Here is a 14,891-nt window from a genome sequence, read left to right as displayed (position 1 = left end):
CAGTTTTTCAGTTCTTAGGGTTAATATCCTGTCTCATTAGAATCTTTTCCCTAAGATCCTTCCTTTCACCTATTTTACAAATTATTTCTTTTTGTTTTCCTCTTACAGCTTCAAAATTTCAGGTCCTATGTTGAGTTTTTAATACAGCCTAGTTGGGGTATTTTTTTTTTGGTATAAGATGAGAGGTATTGATCTAATTTCATTCTTATATATGTAGGTATCTAGTTTTACTAGAACTGTTTGTTAAAGGAATCATTTTTCCAATGTATGACCTGGATACCTTTTTCCAAAAATTAGGAGGGTGTATGTTTGTTTCTGTGCTGGTACCAGGCTGTTTTTAATTACTATTATCACCATGTTGTAGAACTTAAAATTAACTACTGTGATACCTCCAGATGCTCTCTCTGCTTGCGTTGATTTGACTATTTGGGGTTTTACCTATTTCAATCCAAATTTTAGAATAATTTTCTGGTTTGGTGAAGAAATATTTCTCTGGCATTTCAGCTATCCCGTTTTCATTATTCTCAAACACTGAAGTGTTGTGAGCTTGGGTGATACCACAGTGGCTTGTTTTCACATTGTTTGTGGCACTTTGTTGTCTTGTGTAGGTTTAATGTCTCTATTTTCCCACTTTTTTTGTTTTCTCATTAGTTTATATGAGTCTTTTTGATGAGCTGGGTACACCACATTTGTGTTCCTCACTTTTCTGTGTGGGGAAACTAGCCACATAACATAACAATGTTTGACAACAGTCTTGGAGTCAACCGCAAGAGAAGATACTTGACTTTTTCACTCTGTCCCTCATAATGTTAGAAACAGCAACACTAGGGTAGTAGTTGGGAAATTGTATTTTTATAGTTTTTAAAGATAAGAGTTTTAGTAATAGAATAATAAAATGATAAGGGGACAGGGATAGGGGAAAAGACAAAGTATGAACTAGAAGGAAAGTGTATGAATTAGAAGTTTTGTAAGTAATGCTGAAAATATTAGAAAATAGAAGCAAAGAAAGGTCTAATCTAAAAGCCTAGTTCAGTGAGAACCAGGTTAAAACAAAGAAAAAATCCTCAACAAGTAAAGCACAAAGTTGTAAATAAAATAAGAACTAACTGGTACTGTACCGAGGATGGAGAAAGCCCTTCCATTTGCTGCTTGGTGATTTCTTCCTGGCCACTGAATTTATTTATGCCCTGGGAAAGACTGTTCAGCACATGCCTCACGGGCTGAGATATATGTGGTATCTTTTCAAGATATTCCTGTCAGGTGCTGCCCAGCCTTCGGTTCTCATGTTGCACTTCTGCTCCTGTCTGCACAGAGGGGCAGCTCCGGCTGCTTCTCCAATCATTCTGTCTACCCTCTGATTACATCTCAGCCGAGGAAACATCATCTCTCTGCTGTTCTCCCATACCAGTGCGAGGAATGGAGACACTCCACGGCTGATGCTGAGGTCTTGTTCGAGTGAGGACAGGGCTGATGCTCCTGGCGACCTTCTCACAGTGGCTTAGTTCTTACTGTTTTGGGTGACGGTAATAGAATTTACTACTATTGCCAATTATTTTAGAACAGGGTCTCATGAAACACAGGCTGAACTAGATCTCACTGTATGACTAAGGATGATCCTAAATTTGCCAATCTTCTTCTGCCTCCTAAGTGCTGGGATTGCAGGCAAGGCTAACATACTAGCCGAATCTGTAGCCTTTTTTTGGGGGGGGGGATTTTTTTTATTTTTTTTATCCTGTAATTCTTTTTTTATTTTTATTTATTTTTATTCTTTTTTCATTTTTTTTATTGAGAAAAGGAAAAAAAAAAACAAGTTTCCGCCTCCTCCCAGCCTCCCATTTCCCTTCCCCTCCTCCCACCCTTCTCCCCTCCTCCCACCCTTCTCCCCCTCCCCGCACTCCTCTCCCCCTCCCTCTCCAGTCCAAAGAGCGTCAGGGTGCCCTGCCCTGTGGTAAGTCTTAGGTCCTCCCCCCTCCTTCCATATATTGGAAGGTGAACATCCAAACTGGCTAGGCGCCACCCACTGAGACAGTGGATCTGATCTACTGGGAGCTCACCAAGGCCAGCTGGACTGTGACTGAAAAGGCATGGGATAAAACCGGACTCTGAACATGACGAACAATGAGGGCTGATGAGAAGCCAAGGACAATGGCAAGGGGTTTTGATCCTACTTAATTTTTTTGGATTTTTGAGACAGGGTTTCTCTGTAGCTCTTGGTTCCTGTCCTGGAAATAGCTCTTGTAGACCAGGCTTTGAACTCACAGAGATCCGCCTGCCTCTGCCTCCCGAGTGCTGGGATTAAAGGCGTGCGCCACCACTGCCCGGCTGAATCTCTAGTCTTTGATTATCTTTCATCCAGTAACTTTTAGTTTGCCATTGTACTTGGGAGTCCTTCCATCTTTTCTTACCATAATAAGTTGGCCTGATCAACAATGCTAAGTAAAAACAAGAAAACATGCTTTTTTTCCCCTAGCATTCATGAATATGATTCAAAACTTTCATAACAAATTGCTTGCATGTGATTTGCCTTTGATAAACATTATTTATCAAGTTAAGAATAGCCCTTATTAACCCAATTAGGTAGGAGTTGTTTTCAAAATTAATAAACTCATAGATTTTTCTATATAGATTGAACACTCATTCTTTTATTAAACTACTAATTTATTATTAAATTCACATTTTATTAGGCAGTGGTGGCACACACCTTTAATCCCAACACTCAAAAGACAGAGGCAGGGAGATCTTTGTGATTTTAAGGCCAGCCCAGTCAACAGAATGAGTTCCAAGACAACCAAGGTTGTTACATAGAGAGACCCTGTCCTGAAAAAAATACAAATAAATAGCTAAATAAATTCACATTTAAAATTTGGCAATAATCTTCTACCCTGAATTTAAATGTTAAAGGCTAATAATATAATAGTTTTAATGCACATCAAATTCAAAATTTTGGTAGCTTGTTCTGGTGCTTCATACCTATACTAATAAATAAGTTAATATACAATTTAGCTTTTCTGAAGTGCCCTTGTTAATTCTGGTATAAAACCTACATTAGGAAAAATTTAAAAAGATGCCCTCTTTACTCTTTTTTATTCTTCAGAACAACTTGTGTAACAGCCTATCTTTCCTTGGTTGCTGGGCACTTTCTGTATTTTATACTTTGTCTTCATTGTTATAACACTTTCAAGTATTATTCTTTTGTAGACAAATAGCATTTGAATTTTAGTTTATGTGCCTTTTATTATTTCAAATATTTTTAAATGGTCTATTGTTACTTTAATTTCATGTATCTGTTGATTGACTACTTTATTAATTAGCAATGTTTTCTTTTAATTATTTTTGTCTATTTATATATTTATTTTTTATTTGTTCAAGCTATTTCACTTATCTTTTTCATTTTCTTCTAAAGAAACAAGTTTTAAAAAGTTGTTGATCTCCGCTGTTGCTTCTTTGGTTTTTTAGTTTAATTATAAACTTTATAAAACAGCAGCTGTTTGTTTCATTAATTTCTGATCTTATCAATGTTATTTCTTTCTACTTTCTTTATGTTTTTTTTCCATTGGTTAACAAGTCTTTTGAATAGAAACTTAATTCATCCCACTTCAATCATCGTTTTTAATTAATACTTTCATAGTTAAACACTATTTTAAACATCTTATAATTTCTATTGTGATTTCCTTCTTTACTGACAATTTATTTGGCAATCATTAAAGGAATTTGGACTGTTCTTTTTATTGTTTTGCTTCTATTTGGTTTAATGTTCTGCCATCATCACCATTCAATATGTTATTAATGGTGTTGACATTGGAAATTTTCTGATAGTTCCTTTCTGATTTTACCTGAATATGCTAAATTTAAACACCTTTAAATGTTACTTAAAATCTAATGTATTTTTACTTATTTTACAGAGCAGAATTATACCAATGCCTATCAGATAAATATTTTTACTTCACCGTTCAAAACCTCCATGTTGTAAAGATTTACTGTCATTTTAACATGTCAATCCACGACAGATCCGCCTTAAAATTTCTTTATAATTACATATCAGTCGTTTTTTCTGAAAATCCTGTCAGTTTTAGCATGACATATTTCTTCACTGTACAACCCTCCCTTCTAATTATTAATTTAAAATTATTTTTAGTTTCTAAAGTAAAGGTTAACTTTATTTATAATGCATATCTAATTAAATTAACTCATTAAATCAGTCCACTTCCATGCTCATCCATGTGAGTTTTATCTATAAGCCAATGCTCTTACTGTTGTGGAAACCTTGGTGGGATTCTGGGGCAGCAAATGCTCTCCATGTTTCTGTAACAAAAGCTGTCTTACAGCAAGAATGGAGAGTGCTCTACAATCTCTTCACTGTGTCTTCCCAGGGTGTATTGACTTCTCTTTAGCCAGACTTTGTTGTCATCACTCTTGAGAGTGCTTTTAATGAAGCCAGCAATGGTGTCTGTGTCAAATCTCATGGAAGGCAGTGTTTCTCTTCTTTGACCCATGCGCAGCATTTGATGTCATCTACCGCTGCATATCACATCCTCGTTGTTTGGATGTGTGCCATGACTTACCTTCATGCTACAGCTCTCCACAGTGTTTGCATGATTCTATCTTTCTTCCTCATGGCTTATAGATATGAAATGGTGTATAATGGAAATATATCGTGCTTTTTAAAGTTTTACTTTTAACTTTCAATTATTGTGTATCTGTGTATGAATATGTGCACGTGAGTAAAAGTGCCCACTGAGGCCAGAAGAGTTTGTTGTTTGCACTGGGGCTGGACTTATAGTGACTATGATGCTGGGACCTGAACTCTGGTCCTCTGCAAGAGCTATACCTGTGCTCAAACTCTTAGCCATATCTTCAGCCCCCACGTTAAAAACCAAAACAAAGAAAAATACATTTTTCTTAGAATTAACAGATATTTTGATTGTTTTTAGTTTATGTCACATGAATAAGTCTGTGATGAGTGGTCTTCCATAAATCTTAGGTAGACATCATTATTCACTTTCATTGAGTATGTATCCATAAATGACATTGCTGATTCATAAGCTACGGCTTTAGAAGAGATCACAAACTGATTTCTGATGTGGTTACAGGGTTTGCAGTACTGTCCATTAACAAAAGAGTACTATAGTTTCTTCAAATCCTTCTCAAACTTTGAAATTGACAGGAGTTAAAGTTTTCAACATCTTTACAGGTATGTAGTCTTATCCTACAGAAGTTTCAATCTCTATTTTTGTGATAACTCTTAATGTTGGTGCTTTCTGAAATCTCTGATTATAACAAAATGGTGTTTTGATGTTCATTTTGGTGAAAGACTTGTTCAGATCTTTTGTGGACTAGTTCACTGGTTCACTGTTTCTCATTGATTTGGAGCAAATTTAAATGAATTTTGAGTAGGAAATGTTTTTTGGGTCAATATTTACATTTCAAATGTTGGTGTTATCCTGTTTGTTTACTAGAATGAAAACGAAAAACTGTGTGTTTTGAACAAAACACAGAAAAATACGTCTGTGACCTTGAATTGGACATATAGTTGTTATCCATGATTAGCAAGGCACCAACACTATAAAAATTATTGATAAACTGATATACATATATAGCTATTTTAATACCTCATTGAATGTCTCAAATTACCCCTAATCACTTAATATGTTGTTACATGTGCTCATTCTTTCTAATGGAGATTCAAGTGGCTTTTAGTTTATCATTATTATCTATAATTGGAAACTTTTTTTCCTGCTGTGACCTAATCTTTTCTAGATTGTGGAAATACCCTTTAATAAAGAGTAATATTTAACAACTTTGAGGTTTCACTAGCTATAGAGCAATTCTATATTCAGTCATAATTTTGGAACTGTATCCAACACAAATAAATGTGAAACACATACTTATACTAAATGCAGAATTGAGTATCTAACATAACTTGAGTGATGATTGCTTTAGGAAAACATTTGATTATTTGTTGTTTCACTGGGCTAAGTAATTCTCTAGGTTCCCATTTCATGCATAAGAAAGTGCTTGAAAACTTCTAAGGTCTTTACAATTCATTCTAGTTCTCATATAGCAGAGTGGATGGGACATAAGCAATTCAGATCAATTTAATCTACGCTACACATTTAACTGCTATGTCCAAAATGCAGAATTTTTAGGTTTGTACATGCTAACACAGCTAGAAACTATGATTCTAGGCAAGATAAATCTGGTTTTTAGTCCTTTCTATACCCATGCTCCAGCATAGTGTCTCACCCATAGTTCATTAGCTGTGTGAAAAAAATAGGTTTAAATTTTATTTCTAATACAGACTGGAGTGTGAGGATGGTCTGGTTGGAATCTATTTTTGTTTTCTGAAGACTGTTTTAAAATGATACCATTCTCATTTGTGTAAGTTACGAGTATTTGACTAGAGTCTACGCAAAAGAGACTATGATAACCCCTTTTGTCGATACCAAGGAGGTGTCAATAATGGGAAAACTGTGCAGTGCACCCTGTCCTGGGAATGACAAATCAGACAATACCTATTATCCACGTGTCATTTCCTGGTTGAAGACATAAAAACAGATCAAGGCAAAACCCAGTGCGTGTTTAAATTAGTGGTGCAGATCGATGCCCATATTTCTTAGTGTCATGTTTCATTATATTGAACTCTTTATGTCATCGTAACCCAAGGCATCTTAATGTAACCTGACATCCAGGCTATGTTGCATTAGAAAGATAAGAAGCTCTACATTTGCTTAATGGTTAGAATGTACTCTAATGCTCTCCATTTGCCTAGCAAAAGGTTGTCACCTATTGTATGTTGGTGAGGTCATTGCTGTATAAAGGTTAGAGGTCAGAGACCACAAATTTAAATTTCTTAGAAAAATTCCCTTAGGTAGACTTCTCACCTTTGTATTTTCCTATGATCTTTAATTTTTGGTTTTGTAAAATTATTCTTAATGAGAGAGTTTAGATATGATAATTTAAAATGAGGCAATTCCATTTAATTTTTTTTCAAGACAGGGTTTCTAAGTAGCTTTTTGGTTCCTGTCCTGGAACTAGCTCTTGTAGACCAGGCTGGCCTCGGACTCACAGAGATCCACCTGCCCCTGCCTCCCGAGTGCTGGGATTAAAGGCTCCATTTAATTTTTAAGAGAAAATATAAACTAACCAATTGAGGTTCTGCTTAAATACTGTGATTTCCAATGCACTTTTTTGGGGCCATTTACTCTTCTACTTTTCTTATTTTTCATAGTAAATTATCTGTATTGTTATGTAACATCTCACATTCTGATAACAGATTTTGAGGACACTACATATATTTATGAAAAACTGTAATCTGTATATATACTACAGTATATACTACACTACAGCACACTACACTACAATACAGGACACTATACTATACTACACTTCAGCACACTGCTACACTACAGAACACCACACTACAATACAATACACTATACTACACTACACTTCAGCACACTACTACACTACAGAACACTACAATACAATACAATACACTATACTACACTCTACTTCAGCACACTACTACACTACAGAACACTACACTACAATACAATACACTATACTACACTATGCTTCAGCACACTACTACACTACAGCACATTACACTACAGTATGCTATACTACACTATAGTACATTACTACACTACACTGTAGCACACTATACTATAGCACATTATACCACAACTATACTACAGTACATTACTGCACTACACTATAGCACACTATACCACACTACACTACAACCACACTACAGTACATTACTACACTATGCTACAACACACTACACTATAGTACATTATACTAAACTATACTATAGCACACTACACTATAGCACATTATACCACACTATACTACAACTATACTACAGTACATTACTACACTACACTATAGCACACTATAGCACACTACACTACAACTACACTACAGTACATTACTACACTATGCTACAGCACACTACACTATAGTATATTATACTAAACTACACTACAACTACACTACAGTACACTACACCTTCCTATACCATTAGACAGGGTAGACAAACTGCTGAGAACTAAAGGAAAGTGATAGAAGAGGCATATTCAATGTTGATAATAAGAAATTAGCACATTAAATACAGTGAATCGGTATGAAAGATGGGCTATTTTTCATCATAAAATGATGACGAGAAGACAATGAAATTCAACAAAAGAAAGAGAATCTGCCAACCAAGAGTCTATACATAGTGAAATGATCCTTAAAATGTTGGAATCAGAGACTTCAAAATGCCTCAGTGAAGAAAGACATATTCTGCTCTGGATTCAGTTCACAGCACCTATAAGGTGGCTCATAGCTGTCTGCACTCTCCTGTCCTCTATTATCCAATCAGACAGGTTCCCAATGCACTTATCCAAATGTAAGCAAAACACTCATATATGTAAAATAAACATAGTTTTTAAAATGTCAGAAGCTACACTTATAAAGTCTCATCAATATGTCTACCTAAACATGAGCTAAAAAAGACAACAGTAGACATGCCAAAGTGAATCAAAAGAATCCTTAAACCTACACAAAGGAATGCTGAGAGGAGTAGAAAGGCCTTCCCTAAGAAGAGCACACAAACTGGCTATACACTACCAACTGATCATCCCTGAAAACATAGATACAGTAAGAATACACAGAACAATCTTGAAGTATTTGTATTTATGAATATATACGTATTTACATATATGTATATAACAAAACATAAAGAAAATGTGGCCATGGATTTGAAAGACATTAAAGAGGAATATATGGGAGGGTTTGCAGGGTGGAAAAAGAAAGGAAAAATTATTATAAGATAATTTCAAAAATAAAATCAACAAACAGGCAGTGGTGCTGCATGCCTTTAATCCCAGCAGTTGGGAGGCAGAGGCAGCAAAATCTCTGTGAGTTTGAGGCCAACCTGATCTACAGAGCAAGTTCCAGGACAGGGTCCAATGCTACACAGAGAAACCCTGTCTAGAAAAACTAATAAATATTGGAAAACACAAATGTTTACATTACAATTCATAACAATGGAACAGCTATGAAGCAAAAAAAGAAAAACCAATAAATAAATAAATAAAGTAATTAAAATAAGGACAAATGAAGATGTTGCTTTTGAACTAATTTTGAGAAAATGTATTGCCAAATTTACCATTAAAATGATAAAATTCATTACAATGAATCAAAGTAAGTTCAGTGGAGGAAATTTAATTCCTCAAGAACAGATGAAAGATGATAACATGATTAATACAAGGATTAATGTACATAATTTATAGCTTGTTTTATTAAAGCTTTAAGGATGAATAAAGCAAAGCAAAGATGATATTGCAAGGTGAAGCAGAAATGGTAGAAATAGAAGATCACAACGGACAACAATATGCTTGCAGAGAAACAGGAGAAATAGAAGATCGAGATGGACAACCATAGGCTTGAAAAGTCTACAGTCTGAACACAATGAGAGCTGCTAATGTAGGAACACTAAGGGAAAGCTGATAAGTGAAGGATGCAAAATTTAATGTGCAGAGCAACAAGAAATACAAGAATGATAAAAATAAGTACTTTAAAAAGCCTATAAAACAGAATACTAAAATTAATAAATTAAACAAAATAAAAGACCATCAAATCACAGAGAAATAAATAAACACCAAAATGAGTGGTACTCAAAATGGAAAACCAAATCAATAGATTGTATGCAAGTCCAAAATATATATTGTCTATAAGAAGCAATTTAAATGTAAATAGATAGGATGAATCTAAAAGGAATGTAAATGCATAGAAATACAATCACAGACGGGTGTTAGCATATCCACTTAGTTAACATTAACAGACTTTCTTCTGGATTTAATAGCTGCAGAATACACATTATTTTCTATTACACATGGATATTCAGGTAAAGAATTGTCATTTATTTTCTGGTAAAATGCTTCTTGTCAAGAAATTGAAATTTTATAAAGTATATTTTCTGGACAATAGCAGTAAATTAAAAAATCATTAAGAATAAGCTATATCAATAAATAAATAAATAAATAAGTAAATAAAAAGAATAAGCTATATAGAAAATATGCAACTATTTTGAAAATAAGGAATATGCTTCTAAAACAATTCATATGTGAAATATGAGATGATAAGATAAATTAGACGTTTTGAGTGATTATCATAACAATACTGAAACTTATACTTTGAGAACAAAAAAGCATTAACCATAGAAACTGCTAGCCTTGAATAGATGAAACTCAAAAGTGTGGTAATATAAAACAAGAATATTGAGCAGCAGACACTTCCACATATTGTTGAGAGAGCTACTTATCTGTATAACCACTTAAGACCGTTGTCTGGTCCCCTGTTCTAGAGATAAGCAAATCCCTACATATGGCCAGGCAGCCTCACTCCTGCATATGGAAGAGGAACAAAGACATTTTTCTATACATGAGTTACATAATTATGTCCACAGTGGTTTTAGATGTAACACCTCCAAATTACAAACTACACAAGAACCGACACAGATTAATCACAGTATGTAATGTCACACAACAAAAGGGGGATGAGTAGTTTGGTCTCATAACAAGGGGTAGATCTTAAAGACTTGGGACTGAAAAGTTGGTTACACACAAGCACGTGGGTGACAGTATTTGCACAGAATTTAAGGGAAAAGCCACTAAATTTGGCGGCTGGGATTCAGACTTGTTACTACACGGAATACTGGAGAAATTAATATAAAGGGCAATGTGTGCTTTTGTGTAGACATGGCTGGTCTTGGGGTAAATGTTTTGGAAAATTTCAATATATGGAATGTTTCAAATCTACTGGCTTATGCTATTTATACCACACAAATATCAGACCAATAATTTAAAAGCATTTAGGCATCAGATTCCCAGGTTCATTTTGCAGAAATTTGGATTCAGTAGGTGATGGTGTGAACCACTTAATATGCACTTTAAAGAAAAGGCCTTGGTTGGCTTTCAAAGATGTGGCCCACCAATTATATGCCCTGAATTGCTAATCTGACCTAATATTCTTATCTAAAAGCACTGCTTTTTCCAAAAACAAATTAAACAGAGATTGGAAAGTTGGCTTCTTCCGAAACATATACTCCTGACTTGAGTTTGAATTTCTAGCACTCATATAAAGTCTTGGCATAGTGGCATGTACTTGTCACCCCAATGGCTGTGTGTATGTGTGTGTGTGTGTGTGTAGACAGGAGGATCTCTCATGGTCATTAGCCCTTTAGCCTACCCATGAGTTCTAGGTTCAGAGATACTGTCTCAAAAAAGAAGTGGAGGAGCTATCCAGGAAGACAATGATGTCAATCTCTAGCATCCTTATGCATATGTTCCTGCACACACATATGTGTGCACCACTGTGCACATGTGCAAACCCTACAACACACACATACATACACTCCACATACAGTAATAAATTAGTTATTAAATACACAAATTTGTCATCACTGAACTTCTCCCTCTCACAAGGAAATAGATTAAACTTTGTTAAGTATTTTTTACAAAGCATCAGTTTATTTATTATTTTTCAAAAATACAGCAAACTATATTTTTCATTATACGTATAAATTCAAGTTTCGACTTTCTCTCCTTTTTCCCATTCCCTCCATATACCCCGCAACCTACCCCTATCCACTCCTCAGATAGAGTAAGGCACACTGCCCTGGGGAAGGTCCAAGGCCGCCCCTACTATATCCAGGCTGATCAAGGTATTCATCCAAAGAGAATAGGTTCCCAAAAAGCCAGTACAAGCTATAGGGATAAATCCTGGTGCCACTGCCAGTGGCCCCTCAGTCTTCCCCAGCCATGCAACTGTCAACCACATTCAGAGGGACTAGTTTGGTCCTATGCTTGTTCCTTCCCAGTCCAGCTGGTGTTGGTGAGCTTCCATTACCTTAGGTAGATTGTTTCAGTGAGTGTACCCATTATGGTCTTGACCTCTTTGCTCATATTCTCATTCCTCCCACTCTCCAACTGGACTTTGGGAATGGGATAGTCAAGATGGAGGAAGGACAGAGATGAGAGCAAGGAAAGAAATATCTTGGAGAGGGAGACATTATGGTGTTTGCAAGAAAACTGGCTCTAGAGAAAGTCCCAGGAATCTACAAGGTTGATCCAAGCTAAGACCCTAAGGAATAGAGGAGAAGGTTCCCAAATTGGCCTTGCCCTGTAGCCAGACTGATGAATATCTTACATATCATCATTGAACCTTAGTCTAGCAACTGATGAAAACAGAGCAGAGATCAGCATCGGAGCACTGAAAAAAGCATCAGTTTTATAAGATTTATTCAAACCAGAAAATGTGACTTTGTTTTTGCATTGTTCTTTGTGCCCCAATGAATGAAGCACAAGCTTTTGATAATGTTATATACCCACCCCAAATCCTCCTCTCAGCCTTCTGTCTGCCTCCTTTCTTTCAAAAGCCAGTAAAACAAAGTCCTATCTGGCTAGACTTGCTGATTAACCTCTAACCAGCAGTGATTATTTTCCCTTCTCCGAATCTTACTAAGAGGTATATTTATCCTGGCTCACACCTATACAATGCTGTGTGGTTATCTCTTTCCTGTGTGGTTCTCTTCTTTCCCTTAATAATGCAAACACTTACTGAAAACATTCCTACTGTCTAGACTCTTGGAGTTAGCTTTTCTCTTCTATCATCCTAGATAAAAGTAAAACACTTAATAATTTGTTTTTCCATTAAGAGCACAGGTTTTGGGGTTAGATATGAATTTGAATTTTAGTGCTGAAAACCATACAATATATAATATTTGCAAAGTTATTTTCATTTATAATAGGGATTGGTAACTCTTATTTTTTTTCCATTAAATTGTTTGTGGATTTTCTGGTGCCTCTTAAACATCTTCCATGATTGTTGATAAAGTTTTTGATGATAATTTTGTTACAACTTTGTAAGTTTTATTGTTAGCCTTATTATTTGAGACTATTTGTGGATTTCTAAGTTATGAATGTAATCGATTTGTTCTTGAAACTAGAAATCTTAGGTCATAGACAAAGTAACCTATTATTGCTTCTTTGTCTTTAAAACAATAATCTCAAGTTTGGAGCTTTAGTTCAATGGTTAAGAGGACATGGTGCTCGTGCAATGAACCAGATTCTAGTTCCTAGCACCCATGTTTTGTGGCTCACAGCCATGTGTAGCTTCAGATGAAGTCTTTCCAACTCCCTGTTCTGGCCCTTTCAAGCATCTGCATATACATGCACTTATGGATCCATAGACACAGCACATACATACACACAAATAAAACCCAACCCAAACTAGGCCCTTCAAAAAGAACAAATTTCAAGCTTCAAAATTTATGTTTTGAGTTGCTTATCCTGGATCTTTAAAATACCTCATTAAATTGACACTTGCCATCAAGTTTGTGAACTTGAGTTTGGTTTCTATGATGCATATGGTGGGTCAAGAGAATGCACTGTTTCAAGTTGTCTTCTGACCTCCATTCATACTCTGCAGTAAATACATGCTCCTCAGATACAAATTAATTAATTGATGCAATTAAAATGATAACTACATATACTACATCACAATTTAACAACACATTGCTTCTGTACAGAGAGCATTTTCCCAGGTAAAGGCATAAAGCGTACAAGGTGAGTCTCCTAATTATTTTTTTCATGTGCATGCACAGTACAGAGAACATCTGTTCTGGCATAACCTCCCATGTTCATGCAACATATTTCAGAGAAGAAACACCTTACTTGTCTGTGTTTGATTCCCTTGACCTCAGCAGTCCAAGTCAAGTATCCTTGCTCCACTTTGGCTATGTGATTTCTGGATCCCTTAGTTCTTGTCTAGTAAGCCAAAAATCTCAACTAGAAAAGAAATGCAATTCCTGACCTAGAAACTACCCCAGAATCTCACTGCGCCCATTTCTTCTCTGCGATCAAGGATGGAATGAAATGCCAAGCTAAGAAGTGTGCATGGAATTCTGCAGAGGGTAAGAGAAAAAAGGTCCAAGACCTGGAGTCTGGAAAATTAGCTCAAAAATGCATCTGCTTTATGGGATAATGGGGTCTGCGAAGGTGGTGTTTTCTGTGGCAGCTGTATTGTCTTTGCTAAAATGCTGTCTTGTTTTGAGGCACAGTGGGTGGTGCCAGAGTCTCTCTGAGATTGTCTCCTTTCCTCCTGGGCTCCGAGGGCATCTGTGGTTAAGTGCACTAAGAGCTGCTGACCATTGTGATTTTCTTTAACCAGCTTGAGACACATTCTTTGCCTTTCAATTTTTGATGTCAGCCCCTAATGTGTTGGGCCAAACACGTTGGAACTTGTTAAGATTCTCCAAATAGCTTCTTTGTGCTGGTGAAATCACACCAGTGACAGGCCCTCACTCCATCTCCCTGGAGCTTTTATGCATGTGTTATGCTCCCCACTGTCCCCGTCACTCTGTCTCACAGAGGACCTGACATTCCTTGCCAGAACTCAGACACCAGCAACACTTATTATTTTTAAAACTTCACTTCTCAGTGTATTTTCCCTTATTCCAACTCAAATGCCCAACATAATAAAGTTGCCAAAACTCTGCCTCCATTGGAGTGAAAAACCATTCATTTGTCGTCTCAATTTAAGATTCCCGAATCCAAATAGAGGGTATTCTCCATGGATGTAATGGGACATTTAGCAATTCATTCATTTTCTTCATGTGCTACTTATTTAGGCTCTCAGCGGTTGGTGGCTTTGATGTGGAATGGTGAAATTATAAAGACATTACATATCATAAAAATATAAATGAAAGAAAACACAGACCCTTTTTTATATCAGGCTAAATTGACTACTGTCATATTAAGGATGTTTTGTTTCAAGGTATTTTCCTGTGTAATTCACAACTTTGTCTTTTATTTCTATTGCCTTTCTTTTCTCCCACCTTC

This window comes from Microtus ochrogaster, chromosome 18 (assembly GCF_000317375.1).
Source record: "Microtus ochrogaster isolate Prairie Vole_2 chromosome 18, MicOch1.0, whole genome shotgun sequence".
Taxonomy (NCBI): Eukaryota; Metazoa; Chordata; class Mammalia; order Rodentia; family Cricetidae; genus Microtus; species Microtus ochrogaster.
This window is presented reverse-complemented; position numbering follows the sequence as displayed.